Consider the following 26,415-nt stretch of genomic DNA (forward strand, 5'->3'; position numbering starts at 1 on the left):
CCCCCCCTCAGCCTGGCACATACGATTAGTGTGGCCCTGCCCCCCAGGAGGTGAAGCCAGACTGGGTTGCCTTGGGCCTCATTTGTGCATAAATTTTTGAACCACCCCAGGACTTGTGACACAAATACCCAGTTTCAATCAGGAGCGGGGGGCTAGCAAGTATATGGATACTCTGGGGGAGGGGAATAGGAGAGGAGACATCTGAAGAACACACATGCACGTACTGAGTAGTGCTGAGATGGGGTCACCAAGGCTTCAAATGCTGCTGACTCTGCCAAGGCCCAGCCCAAGGAACTTTGTGGTAAACTGCAAGCCTTTGGCTTTGGACTAATACCACGAATAGTCTGACCGTACTACAAATAAGTAGATGCCAAAGTACTGCTCAGAACTGTGTTCTCAATGAACTAAGTATATGGATACTATATGCAAACTCCTATAGCCATTTTTAATTTCAAGGGGCTGCCAGGGGAACAGGCTAGAGGGAAAATTTTGCCATTTACAAAATATAATTACCGGGGGCGGGTTTCATGTCATAATCAGGGCTGTTTTCTATTTAAGCAAATACAGTATTTGCAACAGGAAAAAAAGGCTCTATTATTTATGCCACAGCCAAAAACCAGTGAAAGTTAAGAGCTGGCATTTTCTGAGGGATTCTTCAGGTCTAAAACGGCTGCAAATCACTGCTCTAGAGGCAGATACAGCCAAAGCAAACCATGCATGTGTCAGATATCAGCTAATGCTGCAGGATCACTCTACCTGAGGATGACCCAAAAGCAGACACAGTAGTAGCATACAACTACACACCTCATAAATTAAACAAACTAAAGAAACTACTACATCAATTCTGTGTCCCAATCACAGGGCAGGTTGCCCTTCTATCTTTTTTGGTTCAACTGTACTCCTTCCGGAGTTGGGTTTTGGTCTTCTCCCTATTCTACAACTGTCACACTTGAAATCGGTCAGGGGCTACAACAGGGATGGTCAACCTACAACACTTGTGCCAAAAGTGGAAAGGCCAGCTGCTGTGCACATCATGTGAACCTCCAGATGTTCTGTAAAAGGAGTCTTGAGCCACATGGGAGGGCAGGAAGAAGGGAGGAGGCAGGACCTGCTGGGAGAGATGGCATCAAGTGACACTGCCAAGAGCCAGTTTAGCCCTTCAGGGCTTTGTATCCTCACTCACCATACAACTGCAGTGGTTGAGGGGCTAGGAAAGGGTTAAATCTTGCTTTTGGCAGCAACACCTTTTCCAGCAACTGCTCCACTGCACTCCAGTTCTTTCAGGCTGGAGGTTCAAGCCCCCCTTCAGTCACCACAGGGCACAAATCATCAGGTATGTCCTCTGGAACGTGGGATCTGAGACGCACTGAAGGAGGGGAAGGGTGGCCAGTTAATGAGTAGCACCTCTGCCCAAAAGGCAAGCCACCACTGGGCTGTGACACCTCACGTAAACAGAGAACTTGCTTCATGTATGCAAGTACATGCACTTCTTTCCTTTCAGGAGTTTGAGACCAGCTTCTTCATAATCAAATGAAGAACACTGATTATTGGGACAGTAGGAACAAAATATAAGAAACTAATATATTCAAACAGTAAACATCCCAACAATACACTTCATATGAAGTATTCAGAAAGTATACAGCTGCTCCAAAACAATAACCTTATGTACTCTCAACCTGCCAATACATTTCACAGTAAAGTTCAAAAACACTAACTCTCTCTCTCTCTCTCTCTTCCTGCAAGCTCCTCCAAGCGTGTTTTCCAACTTTCCAGTGAAAGTACTTTATAAAGCCCAAGTTTCAACATGCTATTTATTTAAATCATGGTAAAAAAAACCAAACACTTAACTGGTCAACGTGACCACAGGGAGTCCAAATCTCACAATATTGAAACTGTAATTCCAGGGAAAGTTAAATTCTCACTATTGAACCTGAAATGGCAGGGGCTCCAGTCTAAAGGCTTTCAGTGTTTTACCACTTGGATAGTTCTAGCCTTTTCTTAGCAACATTTGTTTTAGCATTTCTAAGAATTCCTCTATTATTACTTTGACACACGTCTCTCTCTAGCAGGGTGGCAGCCACAGGCAGTTGACCATTCATAAAATTAATTTAATAGTGTTACAAACAATTTCTCATTACATATAAAGTGAATTCAAATTGCACCTAAAAGCAAGAGGATGCAGCTCTCCTTTAAGACAGCTGCAGTGTAAACAGCATTTTGCTAAGTACAAACAAAAGGTGGCAACTGGGCTGTTTCAATTCCATCAGAACAAATATTTAAGCAATCTTGTTGATAGTACTCCCAAAAGCAGCAGCAGAGAAAATTATCTTGTTTCAAACAACTAACTGGTTTCTTCTAAACAATTAGCCCATTAAATTTAGCCATTTCAACAGCGCACATGCATAACAAACTAATTCAAGGACTATCTTAGGACATCTCACTGATTTTAGGTACACTTCAACTACTCTAACTCATATCAGGTGGGTACAGCTTTTAATACTACCCTAAAGTATGTAAGTCATGAGAAGCTAAAATAAAAATTAAGTTTTCTATTTGATCTGAAGCCATTAGTCACTCCAGAAATTTACAACCTAGACCACAGCTCTGAAACAATGACTGTGCTACCATAAACCTAGCCGCTAAAGAGAATATAGATAACCTTTCTCTATATTCAAGCATCCTTCCACTAGCTTGTTAATCTTAATACCAGATATCATCTTCCAAGCTAGTGTAAGGATAAAAGATAATACAAGATTTACTTTAAATTTAGACCAGGTACATTGTAAGTAGGCACTGTGAACGTTCTTAAATAGTTCTGCCAACACACTACCATCTCAACCTGAAACAAACCTGCTGTTTGGACCTTGAGCCAAGTAGGCCAAGTGAATACTTGGTCATTTAGTAACATACACCAACAGCAGAAGCTTGTTTGGCACCTAACTGCAGTCTCTCTTTCTCCCACCTCACAAGCCTCAGTGTCCTACACAACCTTAACTAAAGCATCCCATCTCTTCTTATTTTGTGCAATCTCCTTCCACCCTGTCACAACTTTGCCTATCCCTTCAACATCACTTTATGTTATCTCCCAATCATTGCCATGGTCTACCTCAAGGTCCAATACCCTTTCCTCAGTTTTCAAAATCTCTTGCATACCTTCTCTCATCAGTTCTCACAATATGGCCAGCCTATTTCATTCTTTGCATTATCTTGCAGAAGGCATCAGGTCTTTTGTAAAACTACAAAAGTACTTGATTATATCTTCTCCTCCAGCTGTAACCCTGAGAGCTGTCAGCAGTAGCATGGCATAGCGGCCAGTAGAGCCTCCTGTGCCAAACAGGCCAAGAGGTAGAGATCAGACTAAAATTAATACCCTGGACCTCCAGGCAGAGAGATGGGCATGAAGCCAACCACCTCATCTTACAAAAAAACCTGATGTTATGAAACAGAGACTAAAGCATTTGATCCAACTGCAGTAATGACACATTTACTCAGACCCACATTTTGTCATTCACTCAACTATGAAAATCTTTCAGAATTCCCATTTAGCACAATATACAGTACAAGAACACATACCTCTCAGTACTGACAGCTTCAGTTAAAGCTAACAAACTACAGTCTGATTCAATTAAAAAAAAAAAAAGACAGGCGTGATATTAAGGGGCCCTTTTCTTCTTCTGAAAAAGGTACTGTAAAAGGAAAAGGAGAAGCAAAGGAGCAGCGTACCAAGAGCATTTTCCCCTCTATATTATCAATTAAAGCTATCCAGCTAATCAGTCAGTCAGGAGGTAGGGCTTTACTCTTTTTTTTCTTAACTATCTTGAAGCCCATGAAAGAAACCCATGCTAGAGTAAGCAACACTTTTCAATCTCTCTCCTTGGCTGATGTCCTATTGTGTTTTTCATATCTTTTAAAAAAGAAAAATGGAGACACACGTAACACTAATGTATACAAGTGGTTATTCTGCTTTTACTCTGCATTGTTTGCCCCCCCCATGTTCTTATCTATTTCAATGCACCTCAAGGGTAACTATAAAAAAGAAAATTTGAATTCTACAGTGTGTTCTGTTTGAGCGTGTCCCCATGAACGTGCACGAGCAGTCTGCAGTGCCTCAAAACAGACTGCGGCACCACAAACTGCACACAGCGCATATATATGCACTTGTTTGCCACGCTGCTAATTAGCAGTGCGGGGGGTGGGGTGTTGACACTAGGAGAGATCCTGGTGTCAGAAAAAACACACTGCTGAAAAAAGCAGAGCGTGCATACTGCTAGAAAAGAAGTCTCGTCAGGCAGAGCCCCACTGGCTGCTGGCCAGGTTCTGATCACCCAGATTGCTGCTGCTGCCCCAGGAAGCTCCCAGGACCCCAGGTAAGGCTGCTGAGGTGCTGGCCTCTCACCTAGGCCACCCAGGACAATTTACCTTGCACCAACCCCACACACAAGGGTGTGCACAGCAGCAAAAAGCAGTGGCACAAATTTGTGCTGGTATTTTTGCTGCAGCAGCCATACATCTCTGCATGTGGGAACATGTCTTTCTAGTCCAAAGCCTTGCAACTGAAAACTCCACCAGCTCTGCGCTTACTTAGACCTATACAAACTTTACATAAGCAGCCCTAGCTAAGTACAGAGCTTCCAGCTCTGCAGTGTGAACAGCCACATGACTAGCTTCCTGTCATTTTCAAGGCTTCTAATAGCAACCCAGAAACAGATTATTAGACCAGCTCCTATCATTTTCAAGGCTGCTGTTTTCGGGCTGCTAATACTAGGGCACTTCAGTGCTGTAAGCAATACTCCTTGTGTACATAGCAGTGTCCCAAAATGACCAGCTCATCATTTCCAAGCCTGCTAATAGTCAGTTTCAAGTCTGCTATAAGAAGTCCTTAAAATGATGGGAGCTCAGCCATTTCAAAATTAAATCTCCTTCATTTTCAAGACCAGTAGCAGCCTTGAAACTGACTAGCTTCTGTTATTTCAAAGCTCCTAAGAGCAGCCATAAAACTGACTCGCTTCTGTCAGTTTCAAGGCTTTTAAGGCCTTTTGACAGCTGTTTCCCCTTTAGCATTTCTGGTGCCAATCAGTATTCAGTTAACCAACACACAATTACATTACAAAGTAGACAGCCAGGCTAAAAGATGCTATGCACTTAAGTGAATAGCCAATGGTTATTGCAACGTAAGCAACAGGAAAAAACTGAAACCTGCTTGGTATTATGCAGTGAGGCAAATTATACGCTTAACCAGCATGCACAGATTCTGTGTTATGAATTTAAAGTGTGTTCCTTTAACTCAGTCGTGTGATTTTTTTGACAAGTGAGGTGTTTGAATCAGACCCGACACCAGACCAGAAGTGGGGACACTTTTGCTTCCTGTTCCTGCATCTGCAGTCCCAGTAACAACTCTGCCTTATACCAGAAGTGCTCCAAGGGGCTTGCCCCTTTTCTGCTACAACTGCTCTTCTGCTTGCCACTTCTATCATAAAAAGGAGACAGTTCTGGCTGCTCCAATGCCTACTTCCTTAACAAGCTACGGGAGCCCTGGTGATGGCCTGCTGTAAGTATGACTGCTTCTGTCTGAGCCTCGTGAGGAAGTCAGCAGAGAATGTCTCCTCTGAGACATTCTGAGAAGAAAATCAGAGCCTTGATCTCCCTCTTTACTTATTTTAATCTAGCTCAATGCTGACCAGGGGAGTCACCAAAACAACCCCTTCCTGCTCTCCCTTTTGCCCCCCCACAAAAAAAATACACCTCCTCCCCACTCCCAACCTCCCCCCACACCCAAAAAAACCTTGCAAGCGGTTTTAGGATAAAAAGTAGACTCAAAATATTTACTGTTAAACTACAGCAGTGGTTAGCTAAGCTTTTTGATTCAAGGCACCCCTTGTTAGACTCTAGGTACCCTTTAGAAAATGCCAGTTCTTAGCATGGGCCCTCTTTTCTGACTACAGAAAAATAATAGCAATTCTTTTGTTGCACAGAACTCAGAAAGACCATCAATATCTGGGTTCATCTTGGGATATCTGCAAATGTAACAGTGGTAATAGTGCACGGTAACATCCAAGGGCGCCATGGCAACCTGATTGGGAATCACCAAATATGAGATTGAGCATTTCCCAACAAATGTGCTGGCTAGTCATACATTTCACTGAAGCTGGTGGGTATGATAAACACCTTCTATTCAAAGTGAAATGCAACAGTTGAATGCCTTTTTGTTCACATTAGCTTAAAACACTAGAAGCTACCGTATAAATGAAGACCAGCAAAGGAAGATCAGGGGAGGTACTGAGTCATATATTAGCTGGTCTCCTCAAGGTGTAAATGCAAACAGTGGAGGCTGGATACTGGTGGGTGAACCAGGGTGTGTCACAGTCAACAACAAATGGTAAAGGAACAGAAAAGTCAAGACGCCAGTAAGAAGAGCACTCAAAGCAAGTCAAAAGCCTAACAGCACCCTTTGAGCATAGTGGTACCTGGAAGTAGGCTGAAATTGGACACAATTTTTTACTGCTTCTATTTTATTTCTATTGCATTCAGAAACTTTGTGTACATTATTTTTAAATAAAATGAATCCCATCATGAAAATATTAATGTTAAAACTACCTACACATGACCCTGAAGGGTGGGTGACTTCTCAGCCTGAAAGAGCACAGGCAAACATCATTGTGGCCTTGTGTTCCCAGGCAATATGTGCTGTCCGCAAGGTGAACTAACTGAACACACTTGACTTAGACTATTATAAACAGTATACTATAATTATACAGGATTACTGTGCTATTGGAATACTAATAATTCATCTAGGATAATGGGAGAAAACAGATCCCATTGTCTCCTGGACGAGACAAACAGGGAATAGGTGATGAAGCACTCAAGGGTAAAGAGCACAGAATCATGCAAGGGAAGTGAAACCGACAAAGAAGACTAGAGTTTAAAGAATCAGAGGAGGGAGGTAGGCAAAATCTGAGTATCATATCAAAAAGATAAATGTGATTCTGAGTTCCTTCAATGCACTGAGGTCATGTGAAAGGTTTGAACTTCTACACAGAGTAACCACAAGAAAGCAATACACGAAGAATACTTCTGCAGTATTGTTGTACCTGGCAAATCTAGAGGCTCCATCTTTATCGAAGTACTGCTGTACTAGGTACTGTTAAACAGTAACCCTGTTGAGAAGTAGTTCCAAATTCTCTAGCGTAGAAAGCCTGATATGCCTCCAATGCTTCTGCTTCAGCTCCTGTCCAGGGTCCGCCTTACCAAGAGGGGCATCAAATATCCCCACTCCCTCCCATTGGAGATTGTTTTTATGGCAGTTTTAGTCCTGATGAGGAATAAATGAATTCAAAACCCAATTTTATTACTACTGAAGTATTTACAAAATATAACAGAGCTGTGAGGACTACAGCAAATCCTCCCAAATAGGTCATACATTATGGTCACATGAAATCACAGCCCTTGTAGCCAAGAGCAGAATAATTTAAAACATGCTCCTCATTAAGAAAAGTTATAATCTCTTGACCTCTTAAAATAATAAAGGTGAAGAAATTCTTAAATTACATCCCTCAGAAGAAGACTAAATGGACAACCTCGACACAGGATGGGGATGAAATGAGTTTGGGATATGAAGCATAAAACAAGAAGTTCAACCAAAATATTTAGTCCTAATCCAAAAGTATATTATTATTATGAATATCTGGGCTCAAAATTACATTCTCCAGGATCTTTAGGAAGGCACATTTCCACACCATAGGAATATATTTCCTTCTATTGAAAAGAACTTTTAATTGACATAACTGAGGGCTCTATTTCAGGAGATACCTTTATCAAAGGTTTACCTTTTACATATGCTATTTCAGCTTGGAAAAATTAAGGAAAATTCTTTATCAACATTTTACAAGGATTCAATTGTCAGTGAAAATACCATGCACATGAGCACAGTGAATGTAAAGACTGACCTCAATCCCTCTAAAATTGGCTTTATGTACATTTCTGTTTATGTGGAGCACACCATATTTTCTTGCTTATAACACATACCTTCCCCTCAAAAATCAGGCCCCCAAGATTGGGGTGTGCATATTAAGCAGGAAAGCTGATTTTCTGCAAAAAATAACAGCAAGCTACTTTGATTTTTCCTTCACAGTGGAGCAGCTATGGTATTATTTAGGGAGCCAGTTGAGTTAATGACTCATTGTTCTTCACTCCACAGGTGTTAATGATAGCCTCACCTTCTTATTTGTCTTGATGTTCCACCAATAAAACTAACCTCTCAGTGCAATATTGCTGTCTGCTAGCTGCTCCCCATCTTTGACTCCTATTTCATAGACCTGGCAACTCTTTACCAATTTTTCAAATTACAGATCCACCCATGGAGACCACTCTCCAGCAGCATTTCGGGTTTCAGCTTTAGTTAAACAGAAAAGGGAGGGCAAGTCATCTGAAGGTTAGGTTCCACCCCTGCTCTATGCAGCCATAACTGTGGAAAAATCTTTTTCTTCATTCTGCCCTTCAAAAACAAGATGTCTATTTTGTTCTGGGGTGTATGTATGCAAATAATATGGTATTTTCCCTTCAAAGGACAGGAAAAATGCCAATAAAACCAACGCATTTAGGTTACAACAAGAAGGCAACAGCCTCTTAAAATTTAGTTGATGATCAAGAGGGACAGGATACAGGCAAAAGAAAGGTTATTTTGAGGAAGTTTCTTAAGATCTGCATTGTTCAATCTTGCAGATTTTACTGTAGTTTACTTCTGAATTAATGTCAGACTGTAATAATAAAATAAGGTATGCCCAGAAATCCAGAAGTGAAATAAGTCTTGAAATTTAAAATATTACTGACTTTAACTGACACTTTTCTTAAAGACAGCAATAGTTAATTAATACTGGGCCACTGGAAAGCAAACCCGTGTTTCTATAATTCAGCTTGCTTTGGCAGGCTCACATACTCAAACTAATTTCCTCCCCTTTCACTGCACAAGTGTTTTTATACAAATACACTTGGCAGCTACAGCAACATCAGCTAAAAGAATATCAAGGGAGAAGAGGTAAAATGGGTTAAAACAAACTGTAGTGATGGATAAAATTTAAATGAAGATTGTAAGAAAGGGGAAAAAAAAAACACCTCTACTTCCAGGAACCAAAATGCCCTATATCCCACCAAAATAGGATTCAGATTTAATGCAGCAGGACCAAGTGAGGATGGAGTCAGCTAACCACTAGTGAAGTCATTTAACCTCCTTCCTCTTTCTTCAGCATGTAAACCACAGCAGCTACTAAGGAAACCTCTTCTCTCCGCTCAATGGCTCTATGATTTCTTTTTTGCATCTCTCATCAGCTCTTTTCAATATGAAGGATTCAGGCAATGCAGAATGATTCTTCCCTGACCCACATGATACTGTCTTCCTGATGAAGACACACAAGGGCTCCCTGTCATACACCAGCTTATGGGCTGCTTCAGCTGTCTGAAACAAATGCAAGAGATCATATTTACCCATCCCTCCACTCCTTCTGTAAGTAATGACCCAAGTCGCAAGAAGGAAAGAGAAAAAACTCACACTCAGAGCCTGCCCCTAAAACAGCACAAGTGTCCTGACTTCTCCTCATACTAACCTTGACAAAAAAGCAAGGTTAAGTATCAGACATAACCCAAAGGGGCCTTGTGTTTCTTGCTGCACTCATAGAAGTTAGGAAGTAGGGCAGAGGTGGGCAAAATACGGCCCATGGGCTGAATCCAGCCTGCCAACTGATTGGATCTGGCCCGCAGGCAGGCACCCACTAGTTGTATCCGGCCCACAGCTGCCCCATGGTGCTTTGCAGGGGCTGAGTCCTGCGCTCCAATGGCCCTGGTCCCAGCCGGTGTACACAGCTTTCTGGTGGGGCTGCTCCTGGTGTGGCTGCAGCCACCCGTGTACTGCTGAGCTCCCCTGCCTCCAGAAGCTCCTCCTCCTCCTGCTGCACTGCTCCAGACAGCAGGTAGCATGGGGAAGTGATGGCAGTCACAAGGATGTGTGCTGGGCACCATATGCCCAACTACGTCTGGGAGGGATGGCAGGGGAGAGGGAGGGGAGAAGCTGCAACTGGGCAGCTCTTGCCCTAGTGTGCAGGGCTCCAGATCCTGCCCGCCTTCCATCCCCTCCAGCTGCCTGGAGCTATGAGCAGTTATCTATGGGCTGGACCTTCCTCCTGCCTAGCTGGGTGTCTGGTGCCCAGCACACATCTCCACAGTTTTCCTATGCTACCTGCTGCAGTGCAGCAGGGACAGGAGGAAAACTAGCCACTGGAGGCAGGGGAAGCTGAACAGTACCTGAGTGGCTGAAGCTGTACCAGAAGCAGTCCCTCTGGGAAGCAGTGCACAGTGGCTGGGGCCATTAGTGGGTGCGAGTGGGAGCATGGCATGGGCTGCCTTGGGCAGGAGGGGGCAGGGCATGGCACCATGCAGAACACTGCTGGGGCAGCCACAGAACGGATGGGGGGAGTGGATAGGACCATACCTGCACTGCATTGCACAGCTGAGCTCTGCTGCATGTGCCACCTGCCCTCCCTTCCTCCCCTTACCTCCAGCCAACTTCTGGGATCAGCCTTTCCCCCTCCATATGTAAGACTAGGATTTTGAGCTATAATGCAAATTGCCTCTATATACACTACTCAGGGAAAAAAAAGTTATTTTTTGAAATGCAATTAAAAATGTGATAACAGATGTTTGAGTTTTAGTATATGATTTATCTATTATTTGTTAAAATTATATCTTCCGAAAGATTTAATGTGCACGGCCCTCGACAGCTCACCAAAGCTTGTTAAGTGGCCTGCCAGAAGACCATTTCTGGCAGCTGCAAGAAAGAGGAACAGCAACTTGGACTTCTGGTGCCTTCAGGGGAACATATAAAAGAAAGACCTAGCGCTGAAGTATATGCCGTCCACACAACAGCAGCCCAGAAAAGTTTTAGTAAAGCATGCACACACTTCCAATTACAAAAAGTGTAAAAGACTGTGACCCAGGAAAACTGAGAAACAGCATGTGAACAGGCTATACAAACTGTGGAAGGCGCATTATAGGAAGACAGACTGTTACATAGGGAAGATAGGAAGAAGAAAGAGGAAGGAAATGACCCTGATCTGCTTACTATGGTAGAACCCTTCCATCCTGCAGAAATGGAAGTGAAAGCCCAGGAAGTAAGGGGGCCAAGAACTGGTGAGACCCAGGACAGGGAAGAAACCCAACGTTAGGCACATGGCTCTCTGCACCTCGAAGAATGAGTTCAAAGTTCTGTTATCTTACATGCTTTGACACCTCATTCCACACCTACAATAAAACAAAATAAGAGCAGCTTTTTCTCCAGACCCTGCCAATTATTTTTTTTTTAAACAAAGGCAGTTTATTCACAATCCTTGCAACACAGCCAAACAAAAAAACAAAACAAACCCAAAACATCTCCACCAGTCTTGTCATAGGTTATCATCTTGTTCTACCGACTGCACTACATCAGTGACCCTTCCTCCTAAATACACACAAACTAAGACTGAACAGGATAACCAATCACATTTCCAGTGCAGGTGAGTTACTTAGTTCAAGAAAAATGCATCCCTTTTTCTCTCTACCTCTGTTCAAAATTAGTGTACATTTGCCTAAATCCCCAGCCCTTCCAAGATACCCAAGATTTTTACTTTGAAAATATAGCCATTTTATATGGCCTTGTATGCCAACTAAATACTACTCTTGTCTATCCTGGAAGCCTCTTTTGCTGCCATGCCAAGTGAAAAAGAAAACTTCTAAATCTCCCATGGCAGCAGCAGGATTTGCAGAAGGCTTTAAACCTAACTGTATTTTAAATAGGCACATTTGTGAGTGTGACCAACTGACCTTTGTTTCCCTTACAAAGTAAGGCTGGAGAAATGCAGCAGCACTAAAATAGCCCAGATGATACATTCAGACAGACCTGTACTGCATTTTCATTATTTGGTTATTAAAATATATATACTGTACTTCTTAAATTAAACATTCCAATTAGAGAATGAACTGTAGCACACACCAATGTTGTTGCCAGTATTTTACAAGATACATTTCTTCCAGAAGACTACAGTGACTGGAGAACTGATGAGGATCTGGTCAAGGAAAGGGGGAGACAAAGTCAAGCAACTGAGAAGGGGGAAAAAATTTAGTCATGCTGCTTTAAAAAAAAAAAAGGTGTTTTTTCTGGACCATTAGTTATCCACTAAAATGGCAAAGCAGTCTTGTCAATTACCTGCAGGTGATCTTAATGACCAATTTTCAGTTCGTTTTAGCACAAGTCTACATTTCTTTTAGCTCTTGAATAATTTTGTCCTTGTGCTGGATGGTGTAATTTTTCAGCATTTAATTAAAAGAGTGTGTGTGTGTCTTTTATTAAAACCCTATGTACAGTTGATGCTAGGTAAGCTAAATTATGAGTAGCACCATACATTAAGTAGCCCTCCATAATTAATTATATTATGGAAAATGACCACTACATCTCATCTCTAGTAAATTTGGTTTGTTTGTTTGTTTTTATATAACTAGATCACAAGAGCCCGCTACTTACATCTGTAAATGCACTTTTTTTTGGCAATGAAGACATATGCTTAATCTCAAGAAGAATCATAGAAAAGTAGGTTTGGAAGTGACCTCAAGAGACCCAACATCCTGTTCAATGCAGGAACATCAATGCCTAAGAAATCCCAGTCAAACACTTTAACCTGCACTTAAAGTCTTCAATGACTGACGGCTCCTACACACATGCACAGAGCCTACTCCAACCCTGGAAATCCAGAGCAGACTTGATTGAGTCCACTGAGGCATAGAAATTGAAGCGCTCTGGCAGCCTGTGTCACATGCATCAGCATCACCACACATCTCCATGCTGAAAAAATGATGGTGGGGCACTTTGAAATAAAACATGTTCAATGAACTTTAGTTCAAAGCACCCCATCGCCATTTTTTTAGTGCTGGGATGTGCAGGCACTTTTAATTAGCGCAGCTTTCTAATTATAAGTGCCCAGCACTGTGATCCAACACATGTAAAATGCCCTGAGATTCCACCATCTCTCCACTACTCAACCACCCAGAGAGTTAGCAATGTCCCAGACTATTTAGAGCTTTGTAATCAAAAGAAGTGCCTTTAATTCATTCCAGAGCAAGTTGAGTATTGAATTGAACATAATCAGTGCATTATGGCTACATTTCTCAATATACATTTCTGTATACAGCACCTTTGTATTTTTAGTGCATCCTTTTGTATTTGTAATACACATTTCTATCTTAGAAATCAAAAGGACTTTGATTGTAAGAACATCTGAAACTGTTGTTATCCAAGGTTTCATAGCTAACTTGTGAAACAATCATACTAGGTAACTAAAACGATATGTAGTGAAACAGTTAACGATGTTCATATTTAAACTGCTGAGATTCTATAGTTCTAATACCATGCTCTCATATATGGGAACACTTCAAGCTTCCAAAAATTATTTCATGTTGTATGTACACTCAGGGAGACAACTATGCCTCACTTTACACTCTCCTTATTTGGATGGTTCTCTTTTGCTACAAAGCCTAAAAAAGTATTTTTAAATGTAATTTTAGATTCTGGAGCAGTTTTCCAGTAAGGATGGATTTTACAGCAGTATAATCATGGAATCCATTTGACCTGTAAATATGATCTTTAGAAAAAGCCTCTCTCAAATAACCTATTACCAACATGGAAAGGGACACAGGCAACAAATGATGAAAAATGGCATTTTCACAGTCAAAAAGAAAAGCTTTGGTGGTCAGGATATTTTCTATACGCAATAATAGTATATTTCTTGTTTCTGTAATAATACCAGAAGATCCTCCATTAACAAAAATTGAAGGAACTTTTGGAAGAGCAGAGGATCAATTTTATGCAGATAGTGGTAAAGGTTCTGTAATTACAACCTCATATTTGAAAAGGATTCAAATTTTCACTCATTCTTATTTTTTCTAGTGCTTTTCCTGCAAAAATACTAAATTGTGTATAACCTCCACCCCTGACTTATGAGGGGGCAAGCACAGAGTGATGGTACCACTCCAAGCCCAGGAAAACCAGACCCATGTTGAACTATAAACCCCTGGCTGCTTTGAGGACAGGAGGGGAAGTAGAAAAGAGGAATCGCAGCATGGGGTTCTTTTTGCCTAAAGCCAGCATGGTTGGAGCAGGGAGCAGACCCTGCTCCCTGATAAGCTCCAAGCACCACTAAAAGAGGCCTCAGGGAGACTGTGGAGGAGCCTGTTCTGAGTGCAGCTGGAAGAAGGATCAACTTCCCCATGGAGGAGACCCAAGCAAAGGGAGAAGCTAACTGCAGCCACAGAGCAGGAACTAAGTGAAAAGCACTAAAAAGGCTGCAGAAGTTAATGAGGTCAATGTGACTGTGGAAGTCCTTGTGCCATCTGGGACAGCTTGGGCTATGTACAAGGTGAAGATTCTTACCCCAAAGGGCCCTTGTGAGACTGTTTGGAGTTGGGGTTTTAAGTTGAACTGTTGACAGGGGTAATTTTGTTATCAGGTTTCCATGCTGGGTTACAGCTTGCTGTTCTGATGCTTGCTTATATCCTCTTGTTAAACCAAGCTACGACTGGGGACACCAAGTCACCACTGCCACACACCCGTACTCCCTCACAGATACTGTATTTCCTGTATCTGTAACAAAACTGGAAGATCCTCTGTTAACAAAATTCAAAGAACTTTTAGAAAACAGATTACCTATTTTATACAGATAAAGTGGTACAGGATATGTAACTATTATATTTAACCTCATCTTTGAGGAGGATGCAAATTTTCACTAATTTTCTCCAGTACTTTTCCTGCAAAAATACTAAATTGTTAAGGGTGGGCTAATTTAAAAACAAACGTGGATTAAAAAAAAAAACTGGTAAAAATGTAAGCATGAATAAAACTTTATGTTATACTTCTGTTGTAAGAGCAAAGTTCTCTCATTCCCCCTTCCCCCTGAAATGAACTGTAAAGTGAAGTAGTTTATTATTCTTTTCAATAACACGCTTTTTTCATTACGTTGGTACAGGTAAGATGAATAAATATTGAGCCCTGGGCAAGTTCAGAAGTAAAAGTAAAGCTGCAAGGCTATACCTCTACCAAGATAATTTAAAATCTAATTAAATTACACTAGTCAAAAAACAATTCATAAACATTAACTGATCGACGTATAGAGAAGTTACATTAGAAATGTAGGATATAAAATGAGAACCAGCTTTTGTAATGTCCTGATTTCATATCGCTTAGGAAGCCATTATGTGCATTTTAGCATGTTCATTAGCATGGTTAAATGAGGACCTGTCCTTATGACAGAAACAGGGAATGTCATTGTAGTCGCACAGCAATGAATGAAACACTGTTTTGCCCTTTGAGATTCCCAATATATTTTAAGAAAAACCTTTCCAATGACTTGTACTAGTATACTCCTAGTCCTGTCTACTTTTCTGGCTATAGACCTATTTCAGTGTGAGAACTATATTCTGCAGAGTCAAGTTGCAGATTTCAAGATCTCATTTGTTTTGGCAAGTACTTCCTTACTCATTGATGGAGAGTGGAAAAAACATTCCACAGAGTTGCCACTGGCTCTACGCTGCAGAAACACAAGCTAGAGTCTGGACTGGTCTGCTGGCCAGTTTTAACAGGAAGGAAGCTTGCAGCTCCATCAACTCTGCTAACACCATTAGGTGTTACTTTGACTTCAAGATGCTCAAGGTCACAGGGAATTTCCTTAAAACCAAAAAGCCAAGAAAAACTGAGTTTAAACTGATTAAAGCTCTAACACAGCTAGTTACTCTGCCAGGAAACAGCTTCAGTCAATTTTTTGGAAACCAGATAAGGTTTAATTAATTTTAAAATATCCACTCAAACGAGAATGAAGTTCTAAACTATTTTTACATATACAGATACCTGTATTAGATCAGGGTTTTAAGAACTGAAGTTGACAAGATACGCTTTAAAATACAGTGTTCAAAGTTTAATTCTGCAATATGGCTAAATGTCACATTAGTTACATTATTCACTGAATTCACCTAGTAACATTTAACACTCATATACATGTAATCAGTTGCAGAACTGATGAAATACTGCAAAGGAATACAGGAAATTTAGCAATTCTGCAAAGCATTCCCCTAGCCCTGCTTAGCATCTCTTGGCTTAACTGAACCTTCCTCCCCACCCTACAAAAATCTTCTGGTATTTCCAGAGGTATGTCTCTTTTTAAAGAATGAGAGGAGAATCTCCCTTCTTGCTTGGTAGTGCTGGTCTCCTACTAGCTAATAACCAAGAATGAAAACCTAGCTTCACTGATAATACAAGGGCTAGAATTTTACTCCTAAACAGAAGAGGCAGGGTGTCAACATTTAGGGCTCATGTCTTACAAAAAGCTAAGCCCCTTCCCTGTTACTGAGAAACAGGTTACTGGGATTCCAAGGTACAGCCACTGAACCCTGCTTGATGATGCCTCATTTTCAATATGATACATTCTACACCAAGTAGAAACTGGTAATGTTTGAATGCCCCTGCCATCTTTAGGTATTGAAATAGAAAAGGTTCACTATTTCCACTCTCTGCTGCACTGTAGCACACTGCTTCACTTTCTTTTGCTTTATGACTACTGTCAGGTGCATTCCTTCACCAGATCTCTACTTCTAAGTCTTCCTTGTCTGGAATAATTTCAGGGCTTGACCCAGTCTTGTTTAAGTTTTTAGGTATCCGTACATACATGCATTACTACAAGATAAAACAGGGTGGGGTATGCCAGCTGTTCCAAGTGCCCATGTGCATGGTCTTACCCCTGGAAAAGAAAGCTAGCCTGCAGTAGCTTACCCCTCAATTAAAGTTTTAATACATACAATCAGTTACTTCTTTTGCAAAAATCTAGTTAGTCTAATAAAAGATATCACCTCTACTATGAGTTCTGATTCCTTTTGCCTCTAGACCAATATGGCTACGACCTGGATACCTGACACAATCAGCTACTGCAGAGCAACTGACATGCTGCAAATCCCTCTTCTCTTTTACCTTGTAGTAATTGTTCACATGCCCATGCTCTGTCAATCAGAGAAGGGGTGAAACTGATAAGTGGTCAATTTCAGAATGCCTCCCTACTGCTCCTAATAAGAGGCATGAAACTGACATAGCCTGTCAATTTCACCTTCCACCCTACTGCAATCACTCAAAGCTAGATTAGTGCAAATAAATAACACCACATCCTTGCTTCACATTTGATCAGTTATCTTTGTACCCATAGACAGAAACTTTGTTTCCTCTGAAAGCTTAGATTCCACAGAAGCTGATGTCCATCACTTAGGAAAGCTTCCTACTCAACGTGGGCCAGCAGATATTTCATGTCTAGCAGATGAAGCCACATGCTTTAAACACCTGAGAAAACTATATCCTATTTACAACATTGTCTGCTGGCAAGTCTGCCGAATGCCTCTAGATGATTCACTTATTACAAGCCCCACCTCTTTTCAAATGTATGTAGTGTTAGGCCCAACCTATTTTTGTGACCCAGGGTTTCCGTTTCAAAGAAAGCATGAAGTTCAAACTTCAATTTCAGACCCTCTGCCATGCAAAACTACCTCAGAAAAGTAACTACAAATAGCAGCTACAACGTGAAGAAATCAAGAGCAGCTCAATATTTACAAATATTTTCATCAACATTGTGAGAAATACCAGAATGCTTTTTTTCCAAAAATGTGTTAATTCAGAAAGTATATAAACCAACAAGAAGGCAACTTTCCCAATGTTCCCCAACTTCGTTAAAGAGCAACTGAGGTAGATCAAAACAGGAAGAGGAGCTCACCAGTTCTGGTGGTCTTGGTCACAGGTCTCAAAGTAATGTGGTGGTGTGGCATTGCATCATCTTGTGGTGATGGGATGCACTACAGAAAACAGGAAGAAAAAAGAAAAGAAATAATGCTGAAAAAGTTCCAACAAAGACGCAACCAGGCCAGCCAAGTAAAACTGCATTCAACTATGCATGCACTATCGCTGTGTGTGGAGATTTAGGAAGAGACAAACCACTGATATTCTCCACCCTGATTTCAACAAACATGCTAATTTATAGTTGGAAGAGATTCAAAATCTGTGTTGATACAGAGACAAATAAATGGATATTTCAAGCACCCTCCTCCTGGAACAACTTAAATAATCTACAGTTATGTTATGATTATTCAAAAGAAACTAGTGTTTATAAAACGTTAATTTATTTCGTATAATAAAACAGGCCAATGAAACCAAAGCCAGCAGGCCCAAAACAAATTATTTCCTTCTCCTCACCATAGAAATACGAGACTGAATATCACCCATGAGAAACAAGATTCCTTAACTGCCCATCACACCCATACACATGCACCCCTGATGTGCCCATCACACCCGTGTGCATTTAGTGCAACATTATGCACCTGTTTAAAAGCTGCAACTTTGGCTATGGGCAGACATAATAGCTGAAGCATTTCAAATGCCGCTGAAATGTTCAAAGAACCAACTGTACAGACATACATGCCCTTTGAAGCATTCCAAAAATGGTTAAAGAGCTCCAAAATATTACCTCTTCAAATGAGAACCATTTAGAAAGCTTCACTTCTTGTTACATCTGCACAGGGACAGGAGACCCACAGGTCCTCCACAATCCCCACAGTGCTTTGGCTCCCCCCATCCTTCATGGGTAAGGAGGAAGGGCTGATTGCCAGACTCTCCAGTTATAGGGCCCCGGCACGCTGGCCACTGCTAACCATTTCCCACCCATGCAAAACCCCTAGCAATGCCCCCACCAAAAAAGAGGCAGGATTTCAGCTCCTTAGCTCCCTTATACCTCTCTGCTCCAGCAAGTGGGGAAGAGGGGAATTTCAATGTATTCTGGGATCCCAGTGGTGGGGTACCCTTGCCACAACAAGACCCTCACACCCACTGCTGGAGTTGGGATTCCAGCTCTCCAGCCCCTGAGGTCTCCTAGCCCCACATCTCCCTGGTTCTGCCAAGCGATCAGGTTTCTGATCTCCCGGTTCCCATTCTTTAATTTTAGGGCTGTGTGAAACAGCTCTATTCGAATTTGGATATTTCAGAGGGACAGTGATTCGATGTTTCAGACCACTGTCCCAAATGGATTCGGCCAAAAGAGTTTCAGAATTTTGACGCCATTTCAGAGATTCTGCCATAGACTATAATGGCGAATCACTAAAATACCACTGTCATTTTTTGGCTGATTCAAATGAAAATTGCAGGGATGGTAGCCCCTTCCAACAGCATGAAGCCTGCCTAGTTTCAAGGAGATAGATGCAGGGATTTTTGTGAAACTGCACCTCAAACTGTTCAAAGCAAAACTTGTATTACTTGTCAGGAGCAGGACCATGCTGTCATCCCACATGCAGATCCAGGGGCACATGACAGGGCTGCGGGGTTGTACCAGACTGCTCCCAGAGGGCAGGGGGTGTGGGCCTCCAGATCTGTACGCGGGATGACAGCAGGCTGCCACTGCTGGCTGGGACCAGCTCTTGGCACAGCCCATTCCAAGCACTGGGAAGACTGGTGCTGCCACTGGCCCCAGCCAGCAGCAGCAGCAGCCTGCTGTCATCGCAACGCCCAGATCTGGGGGTCCACACCCTGCCAGAGGCCTGCAGGACTGCTGGATTCTTTCCAGGGGGTGTAGGCTTTAGATCTGCACACAGGATGACAGCAGGCTGTTGCTGCCATTTGGGGCCAGCACCAGCACTGGGTTCTTTCTGGCACTCGGCAGACTGCACCACCAGACTCGGGTGCTGGCACTGACCCCAGCCAGCAGTGGCAGCGTGCTGTCATCCTGCAAACAGATCCAGGGGCCCGTGTCCCCAGGGAGGGCTGTGCCAGTCTCCTCCCAGGGGGTGCAGGCCCCCAGATCTGTGCACAGGATGACAGCAGGCTGCCCTCTCTCCCCCAGAGCACTGGGATTGGAAGGGGATTTCAAGGACATATCACAGCCACTGGCCAGCTACAGACGTCAATACCAGAGTAGTCCTCCCCCACCCGCGTCAGCTCCCTCCCTCTTCTTAGTTTCTGTTTCCCTACAAGTCTGGTTCCGAAACTCCAAAATTTTCCGAAACATTCCGGATGCTTTCATTTAATTTTGGAGCTTTTTCCTAAGTCTCCTGTTCCAATTCTGATTCGCTGTTTTGGGTGCTGAAACACCTCCGAAATGAAACGGCTGCCAAAGTTTCATACAGCCCTAATATTTACTTCCCTTTACCTCAAAGCCATTTTGCTTCAGCTATGTCTAACCCTACAATACTTGACTAGACCAGCAAAGGCTTTCCTATGTGGATGCTGTTGTATCAGGAGTTTTGCTTTGTTCTGATACAGTAAATCTGTAAGCAATGCAAACTATACCGCTAAAAGCATGGTCTTGCCTGGGCAACTACATTTGCATTGGCAGCTACTGCAAACACACCTAGGTCAGTCAAGGATCACACCTCTTCACATCCTCAAGACCAAAGACAGCTGTGCTGACAGAAGCATAAACCTGGCCTGCATCACTGGAAGGAAGGAAAGACAGCAAGCTATTATGCATGAGAGCATGGGAACTGATGTCTCCACTTCCAGCTTCCTCTCCCTGTATATCTAGAAACAAAGGGTATCCTTTCCTTCCCTTCAAGAAAGGATTTCTCATCTGAAAGGCAGGTACTCAACATTCTCTCTCATCAGCTGCTGCCAGTATTCCACCTACTGCAAAGGAGGCTGGAAGACCCAAAATTCCATGGCCAAGCAACAGCTACTCCTGCAGCCCACAATTTGGATTTTTTTTGGCCCTGCACGCAGGCCCTCACTTCACCCCTCCCCACCCCCCGAAGAAGCAGAACCCAGACAGAACTCCATGCCTTAAGCCTGGGAAATGAAAAACAAAACCTACATTTTTACAGAGGAAAAGGAACTGCTTCACCACAATTCCTTGCCAGGCCTCATCCTCCAACCCTCTATGCAAGTACAGACTTTAAGCCCTGCCCCTAAGACAAGGGCATAGTTCATCACAGCTTAAACCTTTGCTGGCCAGTCAGATTTACATAATCCATTTTAGAAAAACTGGAATTACACCTGGGGGCTAAGTACTAAATCACTTGGGCTTTATCACCACAAACCTTAAATTCACCATCTTTTGGTCAACTTATTTATATTCTAAAGGTTATCTATCAATGCAATTACAGTAAATGTAATCAGTTTCTAACAATCACCTGACATTGCTTGTTGTTATCGCTTATTATAATGTTATTAACATTTCAAGATAATGCTAAAAGTAGTTCAGAGCCCCACAATCTACAGGTACCAAAGTTAACTCCATTTTTGTGAAGAGACACCTGCAAATATTTCCTACAGCAGGTACAGTTACAATGAGTGAAAAACTAATACAATTTAGGCATGGAAAAAATCTGAAGAGCTATGCAAGTATATGTTAGCTTTTTTTTGTTTGTTTTTGTTTTGTTTTTTGTTTTAAACACAGTGTACAAACACCCTATGAACTTTTTCAAAGAATAATTTTGTATTCAGCAAGATCACAAGTTTTTGAAGCAATCTAGGGTGCACGATAAAGTTTTTTTGGGCTGATACTGATGGTCAATTATTAATGAGCCATATTGGCTGATACTGATCCAATTGTTGGTATGCAAGCCCAGCAGCTTAAAGAGCACAGACCAGCTGGTAGCTCTGTTGAGGGGAAAAAAGGTGGGGGGAAGAGAGGGAAGGTGCATCTGGGGGGCAGATCAAGGCCCCTACGGTGAGGGAGAGAATGGGACTGAGGCAGGCACTGCCAGTGCGGAGGAGGGATAGAGCCACAAGCAGCTCATCTGGGGAGCGGGGCGGCTCCTGCTACTGTGCGCACCTCAGCAGAAGACATGGGGATGACATGCTCCCCCAGATCTGTGCACAGGGCAAGAGCAGACTGCCTGCTGCAGGCATGGGTGTTGCCAGACTCCTCCCACTTGGGGGGGTGGGGGGGAGCAGGGCTATGCGCAGGGCAGGCAACAGCAGTGGGAAGGGGTGGTTTGGCGTATTTTGGGGTAGCTGTAGCCCACTCCGTAGCCCCCTCTTCCAGCACTGCTGCTGCCTGCCTCCAGCACAGCCCTGGCCCAACCCCTGCTGGGATAAGCCTGGTGCTACTCATGGCCCCAGCTCACAGCAATAGCCTGTCCTCATCCCATGCGCAGACCCACCCCGCCCCAGCAGTGCCTGCTCCAGCCCCGCACCCTCCCTCACCATGGGGGTCTCAGTCTGCCCCGCCCCACCATGCTCCTTCCCACCTTATAGACTTACTGGCTGGGCACCGTTTTCCAAGCTGCAGGGCTGGTTACGCGCATGCACACAGCATTTATTGGTGACATTATCAGCCACATGAGCCAAAAAGCCCATTGTCGATAATGTTAATTTTCCTTTTATCGATGCTGATACAATATGGGCCAATGCATCAGTGCACCTCTAAAGCTAACATTATTCATTCATGCATTTATGCAGTGCTGCAATTCTACGCAAGGTATCTACTAGATATCAGAGCACAGAGCATAAGAAATCTCAATCAAGATGACAGCATGTCTGGAGATGCATAAGCAGTTCTTCCTTCATACTGCTAAGAGGCAGGCTTGGACTATCATGAAAGTAAAACTGAAACATGGATCCAGCTACAGAGGCTGCTAGGGTTTCCATTGGCAGCAGTCTGGGATTCTACTTCCTGCCACCCTCCTCCTCCACCTCTCCTACTGCTGCCCCCATATCCAATCAAAGCATATGTAAATAGAATGACACTCTTTAGCTCAGTGTAATCCTGCTGTCTAACTCAGGGAAAGTAGAAATTTGAAGCAGGTGAGTAAAAAGAAAGGGGCCACAAAGCAGAATGTATGGCACTCTTACATTCCCCACCCCATCTTGGAACAAAGCAGCTTAGGGACTGCAACTCTTTTTAAAGTAAATCAGAACTTAGGTTTCATAATATGAGAATTAGGAGAGCAAGTAAGAAGAACAGCTGAAACCACTCCACGGTGAAAGAGATAAGTGTGGGACAGAGACAAAGATGCTTGGGGAAAAGAGAAAGAAAGAACAGAATGATATAGAAAAAGAAAAGAAAACCACAGAGGAAGACAGAAGAAAGAAATACTGCACTTTAAACATAACATCATTTGGCATGAGAGTATAGATTGAAGCCAGAAAAAGTAAAGGTGGCAGAAGGTGGGGGAGAGATTTGGGGGGTTTTCCAATTGTTTTTATGTATTTATTTATGTAATATCTTTAACAGAACAGCTATTGGTACACAAAGTGAATATTGAGTACACCAGCTTAATTCCCTTGAAGAACAGCAAAACAGCACAAGATTATTTTTTTCCCCCACCTGGGCCAAAAATCTCAGTCCCTGTGCTCAGTGGTAGGGAAATATTTCAAGCTCCTGTCTTATTGTTTAAAAACCTATTTCTCTTATAGATAACTTCCAGGAAAACAGGTCATTCATTAGGCAGAACATATTAACCAGTCACACTGGACAAGGCTGCAGATTGGTAAAAAAATATTTACTCCAATTAAAAAAAAATAAAAGTAGTACTTCCTCATTATTTCTTCTGAAAGGATCAGATTTCTGTGAATTATGGGGACTCTCTACCTTGTGCAAAATTTGACAGTTACTGAAACTGCTGCATTTCTTTTCTATTCAATTGGCCCAAATTGTTAAAAAATAAAATTTGCATAGGCATATTTGTAAGGAACTGTTGCAAAAACATGCTGTTTGGCAAATGGGAAAATGAGCTAAATAAAAAATTTAAACACAGGACAAAAAAATAGACAATCACCAATGGCAGATGCTTTTTTTCAAACACCCACACTTTCAAGGCACCCAAGGGCTGTCTGATTATACAGACCTTTGAAGGTCGTAAAAAGAGTAGTACCTAACAGATCCTTGTAAGCAGCAACAACCTTGAGCATACTCCTTCTTGAGTGAATACACAGAAATAATATATCAGTGAGAAAATCAATATGATAACAGCAAAGCTTCTGTCCCACTAGAAAAACAATATCCACTATCAGTAAAATCATTTCTCTCTCATTGAAAAAACTTAATCTATTTGCAAAAGCAGGTAAGATTTATCGGTAGTGGTTACCATCAAAGTTCTTGCTAACTTTTCTCATTTTACTTACCCTTTTAAATACGACTCCGATTACTCCTTTCACTATTCTGTGAAGTATACACACATTGCCATTTTACCCTATTTTTGGATGGTAACTAGAAATTCATTCTGAACAAAGCAGTAAGCCAGTAATGCGCCATTTTCATTAACAAATGCATTATGCCAGAGAGCAGCTGCAACAACACCAGCCGAACACCCATCTGGCCACAGCTCTGGGTGCCCAACTGGAGCAGGGCACAGGGAAGACTGCCCAACCACCACCTGGTGGAGACACAGGCAGAACTCACCGCATAATTCTACCAAAGCTATGGCTCCACATGCCTGATACAGCCTGCATGCCATAGTTGCTAATCCCTGCATTAAAACGTAATTAAATGAGAAAAATTAGCACTGAATTCTAAGCATACATTAAATTTTCTTTGTTTAGGGAGCCCAAACAAGCGTCTCACAAGATTTATACAAAACTGGAGCAATACATTTCTATACTTTTCTTTTTATGAATGCAAACAACTTTAAAAATACCACAGCTGCATATATAACTGTTAACAGATTTAAAAAATATATTCCTAACTGTTGGATGTATGACTTTTCTTTGAATTATTTCATATTATTTGCTCCTAAATCAAAACTCTTCCAAACATTAACTACTAAGGACAGCAAAAGTGATCAGTCCTTCCTGTAATGCAGATTTTCTTGAAACTAGATGAAGTTTTGCACATGTTTCTACCAGAAACAGAGTGAGTTTTAAACTGCACATCATTACAGAAAGTGAAATATGATCCTCATCTGTGCTCAGAATAGAAGGGAGCTACACATTTTCCATATTACTGTAAAAACTGATCATGCATAACATTTTTCTAAAATGTAGTGTTGATTTTAATCAAGCATCAAGTGGTTCTCTCTGCAGCTTTGCAACTAGCAACTTATTCAAATGAAATAAACTGCCGAGTAAACTCTACTGGGGAGCTTCCTCTGTCAGCAAGATGTAAACAATATGGTTTCTTACCCAAGTCTTCCTAAAAATTTCTAAGATGTTGACCGTCATGTGTGCAAAGAACAACAATCTCATTCAAAATACCTTTCATTCAGTGGTGGCCACAAAAAGATCCACAAATACCAGGATACCAAAACATATGTACCGGTCAGGTCACACTAGATGGATCACATCAAGTAATTTAGCCCTACTTCACTACAATGTGCTTATCCAATTACTGGATAAGCAACACCCAAAGCAAACCACAGTGTACTATTCAGTTAGGAAGAACTGCAAGTTAACATTTGTATACTTGCTTGCTTGTGTAATTTCTGTCCTGTACTTGAGTTTGCTGATTTAGCTGTATGCAGTTTAAGAAAGCAAAATTTACTTGAAGATTTTATCATGAGGCAGCTTGACAGAAATGTCTGCCTAAAACTGACACTATCATGGGTTACTTCTTTCTATTCAACCTCAAGAAAGGATCAAGTGTAGGCAACTATTTTAATTAAACCGTTCTACTGCTTATATTCATTAACAAAAACTAATATCAGATGGTTAATTCACTGACATTCTCTTTCCATCTCATTTACATATCCACCTCTAAGATGCAGAACACAAATCAGGACTGATTCATTAATTAGGATTCAAGATGCCCTACATCCTGTAATGGCACACACTGTCATTAAAACAAAGCGTAGACAGCAGTGCCCCTTTAAAGGGAAGACAACCGCCAATACATAACTAAAATTATATCTATCTATCTATCTATCTATCCACACACACCAGTGATGCTGTGAACACAAAATACACCAATGGATTAAGTTTAACTTTCATTTTGATCATTATTTGAGTTTCAAGTACAGCATGGTTTTTTTCAACAATACATGTTCTGAATCACTGGAATTTTTGTTCAATTTCCTGTAAAAACACCAAGAGCAACTACGTTCAACATTCCATTTGCACTAGTTCAAAAACAAAGATCAATCTAATCCCTCAGTCCTAAATTTAGTCATCTCAGAAACTCTAGGTCACACCTGACAAATGTATTTCTTCCATTACTTCCAGCCAAAGCGGAACCTGCAACAGGATGAAGAGCAACCCAGTTTTGTGCTTAAATACACTTACATTCTCATATACAAGTAGATTAGCAAAAGCTTTTGAAAATTCTTGAGCAAAATAAATTATCTGAGAATAATTTGTTCAACAGATAACAGGTTTTATTCAATAAAGCTTGAAAAAAAAAATTACCAGCAGTCACTTACTAAGCCAGGGATCATTACAAAAGACAGGAGTCTCAATTT

At 41.8% G+C, this 26,415-nt stretch overlaps 1 protein-coding gene across 1 annotated transcript in view; it reads right to left on the minus strand.

Annotated features, from left to right (window-relative positions):
• Positions 1-20,530, minus strand: part of TAB2 (TGF-beta activated kinase 1/MAP3K7 binding protein 2) — a 127,285-nt gene extending 106,755 nt beyond the window's left edge. The window contains exons 1-2 of the mRNA XM_019527249.1: positions 20,433-20,530; positions 17,814-17,892 (exon numbers count right to left, since the gene is read on the minus strand). The gene's annotated coding sequence lies outside the window, so the exon portion shown is untranslated. The remainder of the gene's footprint in view (positions 1-17,813; positions 17,893-20,432) is intronic.
• Between the last annotated feature and the right edge of the window lie 5,885 nt (positions 20,531-26,415).

Source organism: Gavialis gangeticus, unplaced genomic scaffold (assembly GCF_001723915.1).
Source record: "Gavialis gangeticus isolate Ggan-Ray unplaced genomic scaffold, GavGan_comp1, whole genome shotgun sequence".
In the NCBI taxonomy this organism is placed as follows: Eukaryota; Metazoa; Chordata; order Crocodylia; family Gavialidae; genus Gavialis; species Gavialis gangeticus.